Below are 13,661 nucleotides of genomic sequence, written 5' to 3'. Positions count from 1 at the left end.
ACCGACAGAGTAATAAAGAGAAGTAATGAGAGATTGATAGTTGAGTGGCCTCTGTCTCTCTGCCCTTACACTTTCTATGACATCAAGAGAATCTGCTACAGTGGGGCAGTATGACCCTAAAGCCTTTGTTTGAGAGGAGCAATGCAAGGCCTTCACTACATCTGAGAGGCAGTCTGGGGAGCGAGACAGTCTGGGGAGCGAGACAGTCTGGGGAGCGAGACAGTCTGGGGAGCAAGACAGTCTGGGGAGCTAGACAGTCTGGGGAGCGAGACAGTGTCGTGTCTGTGTGACATTTATCCATACTTTGTTGGTTTTTCTTTTAGCTACTTGTATTCTCTTCATGTTTCTAGCTACTGAGAGCCCTTTCACTTGGAGTTTCATCTGGATCAATGCATGTATACATTTTCATTGTCCACCTCTGGAGAGCACAGCTTGCAATGGCGTGTTCATCTGAGAAAATTCACAAAATGTTTCAGGGGGCAAACACATTTATTTATAAAGCCAGACAAACAAGAACAATGTAGACAGATAAAGACAATATGTTACAAACAACAACTGTGTCTCAGTGTTTCAGGTTAATAAGGTTTTCGGACTGTGACCTTGGGAGAAATGTAAGGTTACAGTGGGATTCTGTTCAGACACAGACAGGCGCTGAAACCTTGCAGATGAAGGACAACTCCTATCCCGCCGTTCACCCAGACCAAACCATCGAGCCATAGAAAAGTGCTGCTGCTATGTATGTACGTGTGTGTGTATGTGTCTATCTGTATAGTCTATAGAATTGTAAGGCATGAAAACATATATTTTTTAAGGCATAAACATAAAAAGCAAGTGTCTTTGTGAAACACATATTGTGGAACAAAAGATATAGTATTGCCACTTGCAAGCATTAGACATTACTGTAACATGGACAAAGGGAGTCCCGAGGTTTGCAAGTCAAATGTATAAAAGCTAATTCTCTATGCAGCTAATACATCATTTGGTTCCGTAGAAAGACTAGGATGTTCCGAATGCTCTGTGAGTGTCTTGGTTCCTGCCATCGAGGGATTACGCTGGGTTGCATTTGGCCTTTGTTAGAGAAAGGAGGTCCCCTGTGCCTCAGCTCACCGTGTCTTACACAATGGTCATAATAAATCACAACATTATACCTCCTCACCGCACACACACAGAGAGAGATAATATTCTCTCTCTCTCTCTCTCTCTCTCTCTCTCTCTCTCTCTCTCTCTCTCTCTCTCTCTCTCTCTCTCTCTCTCTCTCTCTCTCTCTCTCTCTCTCTCTCTCTCTCTCTCTCTCTCTCTCTCTCTCTCTCTCTCTCTCTCTCTCTCTCTCTCTCTCTCTCTCTCTCTCTCTCTCTCTCTCTCTCTCTCTCTCTCTCTCTCTCTCTCTCTCTCTCTCTCTCTCTCTCTCTCTCTCTCTCTCTCTCTCTCTCTCTCTCTCTCTCTCTCTCTCTCTCTCTCTCTCTCTCTCTCTCTCTCTGCTGAGGGGCACGGCATTAGGCACAGTGTAATTCACTCTGCCACAGCCCCAGAAACCAATTCGGCCTGGAAGGCTGAACTCTATCTCTCCTGTCCGAGATCGCTTCCTCGCACTGTACGCACGATCAATATTTGTAATTATTTATTTGTGACCACGTCTAATCTTGGGTGGTGGAAGAGGTTCCATTTCAGCACACCACTAGAGCAATTCCATCACATCAAAGCAATGGAGGAGGCTGGCGTGTATAAACCAACAATAACTGTGTCCTCCTCCCATCATCACTAAACAAATCATCTTGAACACACCACCAAAAGCTTATCTGTCTGTTAGCACACTGAATATTGATTTAATTAATAAGTGATTTAATTAATCATGAAATCCAACACTGATGTTCCACTTACAAGAGAAGGAGATGGAGGAATGATGGATGACAATGAATTCCACTCAGAATAACACTGCGGTTCGTTCCTGTACAATCACCGGAGATTGTCCGTTTAATCTAAGTCAGATGTAGGCTACACACATTACTGTGAGAGGAGACGCAGGCTGACAGCTCAGAGGCCTAAAGCTTGTTGAGGTTTGTTTGATTTACAAAAATGTCTTTGAAAATGTCTTTGCTATTTTTAAAAATCCCAACTTGTATTCAGACTCATTAAATCTGCCTTTAAAGTACACTAAGTTCGTGATTTTTTATTATCTGCATTTTCAAAACCCTTTCAATAAATACATCTGCCTGTCTAATGGTGGCACTGTTGGTACACTTTAGACACCACAGAGGGATGCGTTTCCACTGCTTGTGTGCCAGTCTATGATGCAGACCCAGCCTCTAACGGACAGAAACTGAAGAACAACAGCTAATGGGTTTATCAGGACGAGGAGAAGACAATGGAGAGAGAATGGACACTGATTGTTTATAGTAAGAGATCCATGATTGCAGGATATGGTTCATGTAGTCCAGTTTATTTTTCTGGGTTTATGTTGTCATCATCGTCTGTCTGTCCATTCATATGGATATCTGCATGCTTAGTGATGCAAAGAGCCTGTTTGAATTGAGACAGTTAAAAGCTCTGTGAATAGGCCATGTGTGTTTCTTTGTGTGTGGTTGTGTGTGTGAGCATATACACTGTAAAAAAAATCTAGTTGTTTCACAGCCTTTTTTTTTTTGTTAACTCAACTTATCGTTCCAAGTGTTACCTGAAGTAAAAAGAAGTGTTGGCCCAAACGTAGCTCCAACTTGAGAAAACGTAGGCAATTTTTTTTTTCAACTTACATATTTGACACACGTTGATATAAAATCAAATCAAAGTTTATAGAGCCACACAGTGGAGGTGTCATAATACCCATAAAACCTAGCGGTCAAACAGGGAAATGGTTCCAATTGTTTTTTCCACCATTCATTTTTCCCATAGGGAATTTTAGAAACACTTAAAATAATGGCTGTGTTTTCGTGTAGGATTACCCTGGCATGTCGTTTTGATAACCAACAGTCTCAGCTCTGTTAAAAGTACACTCAAGAAAAAATATTTTATTCATCATAGTGATTAAGGATAGCATTAGACAATTGCAGAGCAAAGTCTAAAATTGCTGAAATAAGTAAGTCAAATCAATGATGAGAGAATAATCAGATTAACTGAGAATTGACACTGACATGGTGGCGTAGCAGGACGATTGGAATGTTGGAATGCCATGAACCAAGAGGGTGTGAGGTGAGGACATAATAATAATAATAATAATAATAATAATAATAATAATAATAATAATAATAATAATAATAATAATAATAATAATAATAATAATAAATGAACATGCATAATGTAATCAAGTTGGAGCTAAGTTTGTTTTTGGTTCAGGTAATACTTGGACCGAAAAGTTTAGTAAAATGGTGTTGGAGGGCCACTAGGACGCACTCTTTCCTCTGGTCTAAAAAAATATCCCAATGCCCCAGGGCAGTGATTGGGAACATTGCCCTGTGTAGGGTGCCGTCTTTCGGATGGGACGTTTAACGGGTTTCTTGACTCTCTGAGGTCACTAAAGATCCAATGGCAAGAGTAGAGGTGTTAACCCCGGTGTCCTGGTTAAATTCCCAATCTGGGCCTTATACAATCATGGACACCTAATCATCCCCAGTTTCCAATTGGCTCATTCATCCCCCTTCCTCTCCCCTGTAACTATTCCCCAGGTCATTGCTGTCAATGAGAATGTGTTCTCAGTCAACTTACCTGGTAAAATAAGGGTAAAATAAAACTGCAACTACATCTGAGAACCTGTGCATGTGATAATCCAATCGTATTATTCTTCATTTACTACTCAGTGTTCTATTTCACAGTAACAAAGAAGAGCGACTGTCCTTGCACTGTATAAAAGCCTGTGTTGATTGTAGTTAGGGTACTGGGCCTAGAATTTGAAAAATACTTAACAGGACAAGATGATAACAACTTGATAATTATTTGTTTATTGTGTATCTTGGTTGCACAGTAGAGCAATTTTTGAAAAAGCTGTTGATCTCTTCTTTGATTGTAAATACTTACAATGAGTATAGTTCTGTGCCTCTGCAATAAAAGCAATCAAACTATAGTGACATTGCTCATACAGCAGAACATTTTACTTTCTCTCAATTCCCCCTTTCTCTTTTATTATAGGACACACTCTTTCTTTCTTTCTCCCTCTCTCCCTGCCTCCATCTCTCACTCTCGTTGTCTCTCTCTAGTGCTCTCTCTCCTCCCTAAACTCAATGGTACTGTCCTGGAGGAAAGGGGACATAAAGCTATCTGCCGATCCCATCAGTGCACCACTCTGTCTAGGTCCGACGAGATTATTACTGCCCATGCCACAGGGCTCCTCAGCATCCCAGCACAGATTAAAACGCTATGAGGGTTTTGGCCACAAGATACTGCAACCACACACATGCACACACACACACACACACACACACACACACACACACACACCAGAATAATAATGACAGCAATGACTTAATTTCTTTATAGTTGATTTATGCAACAATACATCCACAATGACAACAAAAACCATTTCTGGATTACATTTTAGTCATTTAGCAGACGCTCTTATCCAGAGCGACTTACAGTTAGTGAGTGCATACATTTTCATACTGGATGACCTTAAGTCTGTTATCCATTTCTACATCTTGCAGAATGCCTCACTCTCACATCACGAATTGTTACACAACAAATATTGAACAACAAATCCTGAGATTGTCTTCAAGTGCCTGTAGTTGAAACCTTTTCAAAGTTATTGGAGCTTATGTGAAGACACAGATGGCCAGAATAGCTCTGAGAAGGCTGACGGCTTGTTTTGGAGATGAAATGTAGCACAAAAGGTGACTGTAGAGGTGATATGCAAATAAACACTATATTGAATTCCCATTAATAATGAAATAAAGATATATGTCATGATATAACAAGCCTGTAGGAGTTTGACATCAAACCACCTCATGAAATACAGTTCTCTTTTGTTTTATTTGTGTGTTCTTTTTTAAATAATACAGGATTGCATTTTTGTGTGTATAAGTTTACACCTTTCTTTCTCCTCCATTCTCTCTCTATATTCCTCCCTTCCTCTGTGTCTGACCCTGACCACCCTCTGCGGGGCAGAAACAACCAGATGCATCTGGTTTTCAGGGAAAATGGAAAGAGAGCCTGTGACAGAACTTTCACTTTGGGACTTTAACAAGGTGACACTCCATCTTAACTCCTCCTCCACATTTACTGGATTGGTTAAACAGAGCAGGTGAGAACCCCCCCCCCCCCCCATTTATTTTACGCTCAGGCGTTTCAGTGATTTTACGCTCAGGCGTTTCAGTGATTTTGGCATAAACACAGTTCATCCCCTGACACTTTGATACATCCCTTTCATCTCTCACTTCCTCCCTCCTCCCTCATACATCAAATACTTCTCTCATGCACCAACGGATAGATAGAGGGAGAAAGGAGAGAAAATAGGCATGATGTCATCAGCTCCCGAGCACCTTGCCAGCATTTTAGAAGCTTCCTTCTCGCTTTGGCTCATTCAGAGGCGTTGGCATTGTTTTACGATTACATTTGCAAAGCACAGGGCTTGTCTTCTGTACCGTAGTGTACTTGCTCTTTGTCAGGGGAACCTTTTGCTGGCTGCTCCGCTCTCTGTGAAAATAGCTCTCAGTGGCTTTGTCTGTCCACTGTTAATTACTGTATCAGCACTGTTTGTAGGGTCAGAGTGAAGTTGCTCCCCTCACAAAGAAGAGAGGCCGTTCTGAATACCTCATTATTCAGTGTTGCCTCATTCTCCACCACATCATAAGGGTCCGACACCTTCCTATATAGTCCTATGTAGTCTTATGTAGTCTATGTAGTGTGTTCATAATCTTTGGGGTTCCCCAGTATGAACAGTCAGCCCTGTAGACCTGCACATGCAGTATAAAGATGGATATCAAAAGGGTTGCAAAGAATGTATTCATTTGACGGACTGCTCCCCTGCATCCACTTACATCATCCCCATTATTTATCTTCTTAGAGCAGTGTTAGATCAAAGCACACTCTACAACTTTCCCTAGATTACATAGATTGTTGGATCAAGCTAACATGTGAGACATACAGCATGCTAGCGGTAGATTTAAACTCCATTGATGCTGGATGAATACAGCTCAAAGTATAAGGTGCCCTCAAATCATCAAAGCCACTATGCACTGAGAGACACAGATAAATGGCATTCATTAGAGACACTGATTGAACCAAAGTTGTAAATCAAAGTGCTTTTTGGACTGAACCAAACTAACTGAAAAATGAATAATATTCTGGAGATGGTATCATATTGGTCAGGGATAGATAGGCACACATGCTGGATGTAGGTAATACTTTGATGTTAGACAACCTTTGATTTTTTCTCCCAACCACATTGTTATGGTGCTTTTAACCTTCAAAGTAAACATCTTTAGAATATATACTACTGGTCAAAGGTTTTAGGACACCAACTCATTCAAGGAGTTCCCACATATGATTTACATTTTACATTTTACATTTTACTCATTTAGCAGACGCTCTTATCCAGAGCGACTTACAGTTAGTGAGTGCATACATAATTTTTTTGTCATACTGGCCCCCCCGTGGGATGAGCACTTGTTGGCTGCTTTTTCTTCACTCTGCAGTCCGACTCATCCCAAACCATCTCAATTGGGATGAGGTCAGGGGATTGTGGAGGCCATGTCATCTGATGCAGCACTCCACTCTCCTTCTTGGTCAAATAGCCCTTACACAGCCTGGAGGTGTGTTGGGTCATTGTCCTGTTGAAAAACAAATTATAGTCCCACTAAGCCCAAACCAGATGGGATGGCGTATCGCTGCAGAATGCTGTGGTAGCCATGCTGGGTAAGTGTGCCTTCAATTCTAAATAAATCACAGACAGTGTCACCAGCAAAGCACCCCCACACCATCACACCTCCTCCTCCATGCTTTACGGTGGGAAATATACATGTGGAGATCATCTGTTCACCCACACCGCGTCTCACAAAGACACAGCGGTTGGAACCACAAATCTTCAATTTGGACTCCAGACCAAAGGACAAATGTCCACGATCTAATGTCCATTGCTCGTGTTTCTTGGCCCAAGCAAGTCTCTTCTTCTTATTGGTGTCCTTTAGTAGTGGTTTCTTTACAGCAATTCGACCATGAAGGCCTGATTCACACAGTCCCCTCTGAACAGTTGATGTTGAGATGTGTCTGTTACTTGAACTCTGTGAAGCATTTATTTGGGCTGCAATTTCTGAGGCTGGTAACTCTAATGAACCTATCCTCTGCAGCAGAGGTAACTCTGGGTCTTCCATTCCTGTGGCGGTCCTCATGAGAGCCAGTTTCATCATAGCGCTTGATGGTTTTTGCGACTGCACTTAAAGAAACTTTCAAAGTTCTTGAAATGTTCCGTATTGACTAACCTTCATGTCTTAAAGTAATGATGGACTGTTGTTTCTTTTTGCTTATTTGAGCTGTTAATATGGACTTGGTATTTTACCAAATAGGGCTATCGTCTGTATACCCCCCCGCCTTGTCACAACACAACTGATTGGCTCAAACGCATTAAGAAGGAATTAAATTCCACAAATTAACTTTTAAGAAGGCACACCTGTTAATTGAAATGCATTCCAGGTGACTACCTCATGAAGTTGGTTGAGAGAATGTCAAGAGTGTGCAAAGCTGTCATCAAGGCAAAGGGTGGCAATTTGAAGAATCTCAAATATAAAATATATTTTGATTTGTTTAACACTTTTTTGGTTACTACATGATTCCATATGGGTTATTTAATAGTTTTGATGTCTTCACTATTATTCTACAACGTAGAAAATAGTAAAAATAAAGAAAAATCCTTGAATGAGTAGGTGTTCTAAAACTTTTGACCGGTAGTGTACATAGCCTACAACCTTTCAAAGCAACCAAAATAAATGCATGAAACTGATGCTTGTCAGCTTGGTCACATTTACAGTATGCATATTTCTTATGGTTCAAATACACAGGCCCATCTTACTTCTGGTTCATGTATTGATGGCCATCCATTTTATTTAATGTGGTAAGATTACAAAGACATCAATATCACACAGCAAGTTATCGAATAATGGCCACAGTCATGAAGTATTTCCTGTGATGTGACGCTTTCAAGCCCGTTGGACAAACACAGTTCAAAGTGGTGAACAAATGGATTGCGGCAAACTTGGGAAAGAGACACAGATGCACCAAGAGAAATGAAAGGACTGAAAGAACGGAATCAGGAGGGAATAAACAAGACATCCGGAATCCTCCAACCAGGATATCTGGAATACCAGGTAATTTTTTGAAAGTTCCGGAATTTTGCAACCATACTTGTGCTAGAAATCAATGAGTGTTCGAGGTGTTTGACCTCTGCTCTCTGTAAGATCACAAGGTTGCTAATGAGACCTTTAAGGAGATGGCTCACTGTTTCAGGCTGTTATATAACACAATACATGAAATGTCACATCCAAGCAATTATGCTTTTGTCACTTTATAATGATTCCAAACTGCTGTGAATAAACACACAGTATTAGTGCCACTTGAGACTGGGGTCTCAGCATGACCCGTCTTGAGATATTGGAGGTTTTTGGGGACTTGTGACCAACACTTTGCATATTTTAGCCAGTTACTGTTGTGCTGGGGTCAGGATGGAGAGCTGAGTGTCAACAATGTTGACCTTGAGGCTTTGATAAGAGTGGAGAGTGAGCACCCATGTGCCCATGACACGGGCACAACATTTACGATTCAGGAAGCAATCTCTTCCAGAAACCGATCCAATCTGTGGCCACTTGAACAAAAGGTTACGGAATTGAAATGCGGTTAAAATGTGAAGCTCTCTTGAACTACTATGACGGCCAATGTTTTTTTACAGCCTACTGCAGCCCGTCTGATTCCAACATGGGCCTCCAAGGTCAATAACGTGGCATTTTGGTTGGAGAGAGCTGGAGTCAATAAGGTGGTGAAAACAGCATTAACATTGTTTTTTTCGTAGCTTCTGTGATGTCACATTGATTTGGATAAGCATATTGTTAGCAGAATAACCATCTAGATCAAGGATGTCAACATCGTTTTGTAAAAAATAGTTTTACTCAAACCACCTGTGGGCCGCATTGAATAGGCTCATAGGGCCATATGTTTGACACCCCTGGTTTAGACAGGGCCGGACTACCGCATTTGGGGTCCCGGGGCTCCTACCTCCAGGGTGCCCACCAGGGCACCTACCTCCAGGGGAGTATAGGGCCAGCCTCTATGGAATTTGCATCACGCAAATATGGCATATGGCTGTTTAGGGTATGTGGGTGAGTTTAGACAATAAATCTACTTTTTAAACTCAAACCTGGCATCTAAAACTTGTGCAAATTTGAGATATACTCTTATGGGAATGTCTGTGGACCCAGAGAGTTAGCAACCAACCAAAATAAGGATTAATTTACTTGACATGTACATGTTGTTAAGGGCTAAATATTGGGAATGGTAAAGTCCTCTAGCAAGGTTATTATAGTTGTGATTGAATATTCGGGGGGGTGGGGGGGGGTGGGGGGGGGGGGGGTTAAATTCGTTTTTAGATTTTTATTTGAAATTCAGTTTAGTTTCATTTAGTTTTCAGACTTGATTTACTCATTTTTATTTCGTTTCCGTTTGATAAAAACATGTATCTTTTGTTTTTATATTATTTAGTTTCAGTTTTAGTGTTAGGGACAGAAAGTAGCCTATATGTGGGAGGCTAGGAGCCATTTATGTGTTGTAGCCCTACAGTTTTTTGGGGGATGTCACTTCTTGCCACTGGGCAGTAGTACATAAGGTGATGGGCCAGGACCATAGACTTGGATAGACATAACATATCTGTGTCATGATGGCATAGGTGAGAGCATGGGCAGCGCCACTGAGGCCATCTACATCTTGAAATAGTACATTTTCTTCTTCACAAGTAAAATGTATTGGCTGATCCCTCCTGATGACCCAGCAGTCACAACCAACCGGGTCATCAGGTCATGCCAACCGGGTCATCAGGAGGGATCAGCCAATGAAGTTGGAAGTTCTGCCCAGTTGACTAAATCAAAATGGAGAAAGTCCTCAATAGCACTGCCTATGCTAAGACAGGCTTTTGGCCACTAGAGGACTCCAAACAACTCCATGGCCAGGTTTGGTTAGGTTTCAATTATAAATTAATCCTATGACTTGGATTTAAAGGATAAGCGCCTAGACTGGTGCAAGGAATATGTGACTCATTTCAGGAAACTAGGCATATGTCGCACGTCACTACTTCACAGCAGCAGCATTTGAACGTAAACATACATTTTTTATCAAAATGCGTTTTGGGGCAGAAATGCCTTCTGGAACATGTGAACTTTCATGTTCCTTAATAACAAACTTGTATTCCATCCATAAATATGAATAAAAGTGTTAAATTACGAGCCTAGTTGGTTTAACCGTGGAAAAAGACAGGAACCTTCCCACTAGCCATGATTGGCTGAGATAATGTATGGGCTGGACATGCTGGGAGATGAGTTTGGATTGGTCAGCCAATGTCGCACGCTTCTGTCTATAACGTGAGCTGTTCAGTATGTGTTGACAGTCCCTTCTACCACACTGTTTTTGAAAGATATAACGTTAGCCATCGAGAACTACAAAAGTTTTGCTGCTTTTCTCAACAACATTGATGCCCTGAATTTAGCAGGCGCTATCGACAGATCTGTAGGAAAATTTGACGGGCTACTTTCTGCACACGCCACGGTCAGTGTGAACCGGAGTGACTTGACACAAAGCTGGCCAAACAAGATGTAGCTACAAACAAAATGGAGTTAAACGGTTCCAGTCTGCCGTGAAGCGTTTCTCCATGTATATGGGTAAGAGTCTAGCTACTGTTTTCAGATATAGGTTTTTAATTTTGTTAGTCATTTTTATTGCAAGTTAAAGCACACTGTTAGTTAGCTAGCAAACGTTAGCTTGCTGGCTCGCTAGCTAACGTTACGTGTATGATCTGTGTAGTAATAGTATTCAAATCAGAAAACCATTTGCATTGCTAGTTATAGCCTAATGTTAGCTAGTTAACAATGAACCTAGTTTGTTAGCTTTAGCTACCTGCAGATTCATACTACAGCTATGACAATGTTTGTATTGGTACTAGTAGGAGTTGGGGTTATGCCGGTTCATTGTTTAGATAGCTAGCTGTCTAAACAAAAGACTCCACTTCGGCCAGATTATTACATGACCCATCAAATTAGCAGGTGTGTCTGGGGGTGATTACTGCCATCGATTGTATTTCATGAACATCTGTACATGTCTAGACAATAGTCACCCATCCACTTAGCTAGATGTGGGTGAGGGGTGGTTATAGCATTTCCTTCACATGACCCATCTATTTAGATAAGTGTGTCGGGTAAGTGTCATCTAATAACGATAAAGAATTTATAAAATATTTTTATCTTGACACTTTGTTTTTGATATTGCTACTATGCAAGTATGGAAGTAGTATCACTGTACCGTTTACACCTTCTGTATCCTGTGCATGTGACAAATAAACTTAGATTTTATTTGATATAGTATGTGTTTACCACATGGCCTCACATGTGAATCCTTAAAGAGATGGGTGGGACAAAGGCTTAAGAAGGTGTGAACGATGTTGAATGGGTGTAGACAAAGAAGAGCTCTCCAGTAGGTGTACCAAAACATTCAAGGGTCATTTTCTCAAAAGTGGGGTTACAAGTTTATCAACTTTCAAAGCAGAAGGACTTTCCCATTGTTCCTCAACTGCAGTGTATGATATACAATTTTCTAGCTCTGAGTCTCTACTTTTATCCAATGTAAAAAACACAATTTCAAATGTTGCTACATAAGACCGAATCGAGGCGGTCGGTCACATATGGTGGAATGAAACTCTCTTGCCCATGTTTAGATAAAATAAGATAGTACTTTATTAATCCCCCAGAGGGGAAATTTGATTGCACCAGCCAATACATTACCAATACATATGCCATAAAAACATAAGGACACACAGACACTAAAAGCAGCACATCATCAATGAATATTTTTAAAAAAAACTGGTGGGTGCCGATGGTAGATCCAGCCTTCCCCCAGCAGATTGCACCAATCCAATGCTTTTTTAACTTTAGTGGTAGATGTAAGAAGAATCAAAGTGACTTTACAGATATAAAGAAAGTCATGTAATATTAAACATGTATCACTGACTAACCCCTTCAAATAGGGTTAATAAAAACAGCTGCAACAACGAGAAGACTGTGTTCCAGAGAGGTGGTCGTTCAGTTTCTCAAGCCTGATGACAGTTGTCCACAGACAGAGAATATTCTCTCCACGAACGCTTGGGATGCAGTGGCAGAAACCAAATCCAGTGCCACAGGGCACAGCTTTGCATAAACAGCCATCCTTGCCTCCAAGAACTGGAGAAGTTACTCTGTAAACATGCCCCCTTTACCTCTTCCAGGTATTTCCGCAGCTCAAACGGGGCACTTAATACCCTGCCAGGTTGACCCTGCTGCTGGACAGTGACCTTAGACACATTCTTTGATGCGAGGAAGCTACAGTGGGGAAAAAAAGTATTTAGTCAGCCACCAATTGTGCAAGTTCTCCCACTTAAAAAGATGAGAGAGGCCTGTAATTTTCATCATAGGTACACGTCAACTATGACAGACAAATTTTTTTCCAGAAAATCACATTGTAGGGTTTTTTATGAATTTATTTGCAAATTATGGTGGAAAATAAGTATTTGGTCACCTACAAACAAGCAAGATTTCTGGCTCTCACAGACCTGTAACTTCTTCTTTAAGAGGCTCCTCTGTCCTCCACTCGTTACCTGTATTAATGGCACCTGTTTGAACTTGTTATCAGTATAAAAGACACCTGTCCACAACCTCAAACAGTCACACTCCAAACTCCACTATGGCCAAGACCAAAGAGCTGTCAAAGGACACCTGAAACAAAATTGTAGACCTGCACCAGGCTGGGAAGACTGAATCTGCAATAGGTAAGCAGCTTGGTTTGAAGAAATCAACTGTGGGAGCAATTATTAGGAAATGGAAGACATACAAGACCACTGATAATCTCCCTCGATCTGGGGCTCCACGCAAGATCTCACCCCGTGGGGTCAAAATGATCACAAGAACGGTGAGCAAAAATCCCAGAACCACACGGGGGGACCTAGTGAATGACCTGCAGAGAGCTGGGACCAAAGTAACAAAGCCTACCATCAGTAACACACTACGCCGCCAGGGACTCAAATCCTGCAGTGCCAGACGTGTCCCCCTGCTTAAGCCAGTACATGTCCAGGCCCGTCTGAAGTTTGCTATAGTGCATTTGGATGATCCAGAAGAGGATTTGGAGAATGTCATATGGTCAGATGAAACCAAAATATAACTTTTTGGTAAAAACTCAACTCGTCGTGTTTGGAGGACAAAGAATGCTGAGTTGCATCCAAAGAACACCATACCTACTGTGAAGCATGGGGGTGGAAACATCATGCTTTGGGGCTGTTTTTCTGCAAAGGGACCAGGATGACTGATCCGTGTAAAGGAAAGAATGAATGGGGCCATGTATCGTGAGATTTTGAGTGAAAACCTCCTTCCATCAGGAAGGGCATTGAAGATGAAACGTGGCTGGGTCTTTCAGCATGACAATGATCCCAAACACACCGCCCGGGCAACGAAGGAGTGGCTTCG

Source organism: Coregonus lavaretus, assembly GCF_964263955.1.
Source record: "Coregonus lavaretus genome assembly, chromosome: 12".
NCBI classification, from domain to species: domain Eukaryota; kingdom Metazoa; phylum Chordata; class Actinopteri; order Salmoniformes; family Salmonidae; genus Coregonus; species Coregonus lavaretus.
The sequence above is the reverse complement of the archived record's forward strand: the minus strand, read 5'-3'. Positions refer to the sequence as shown.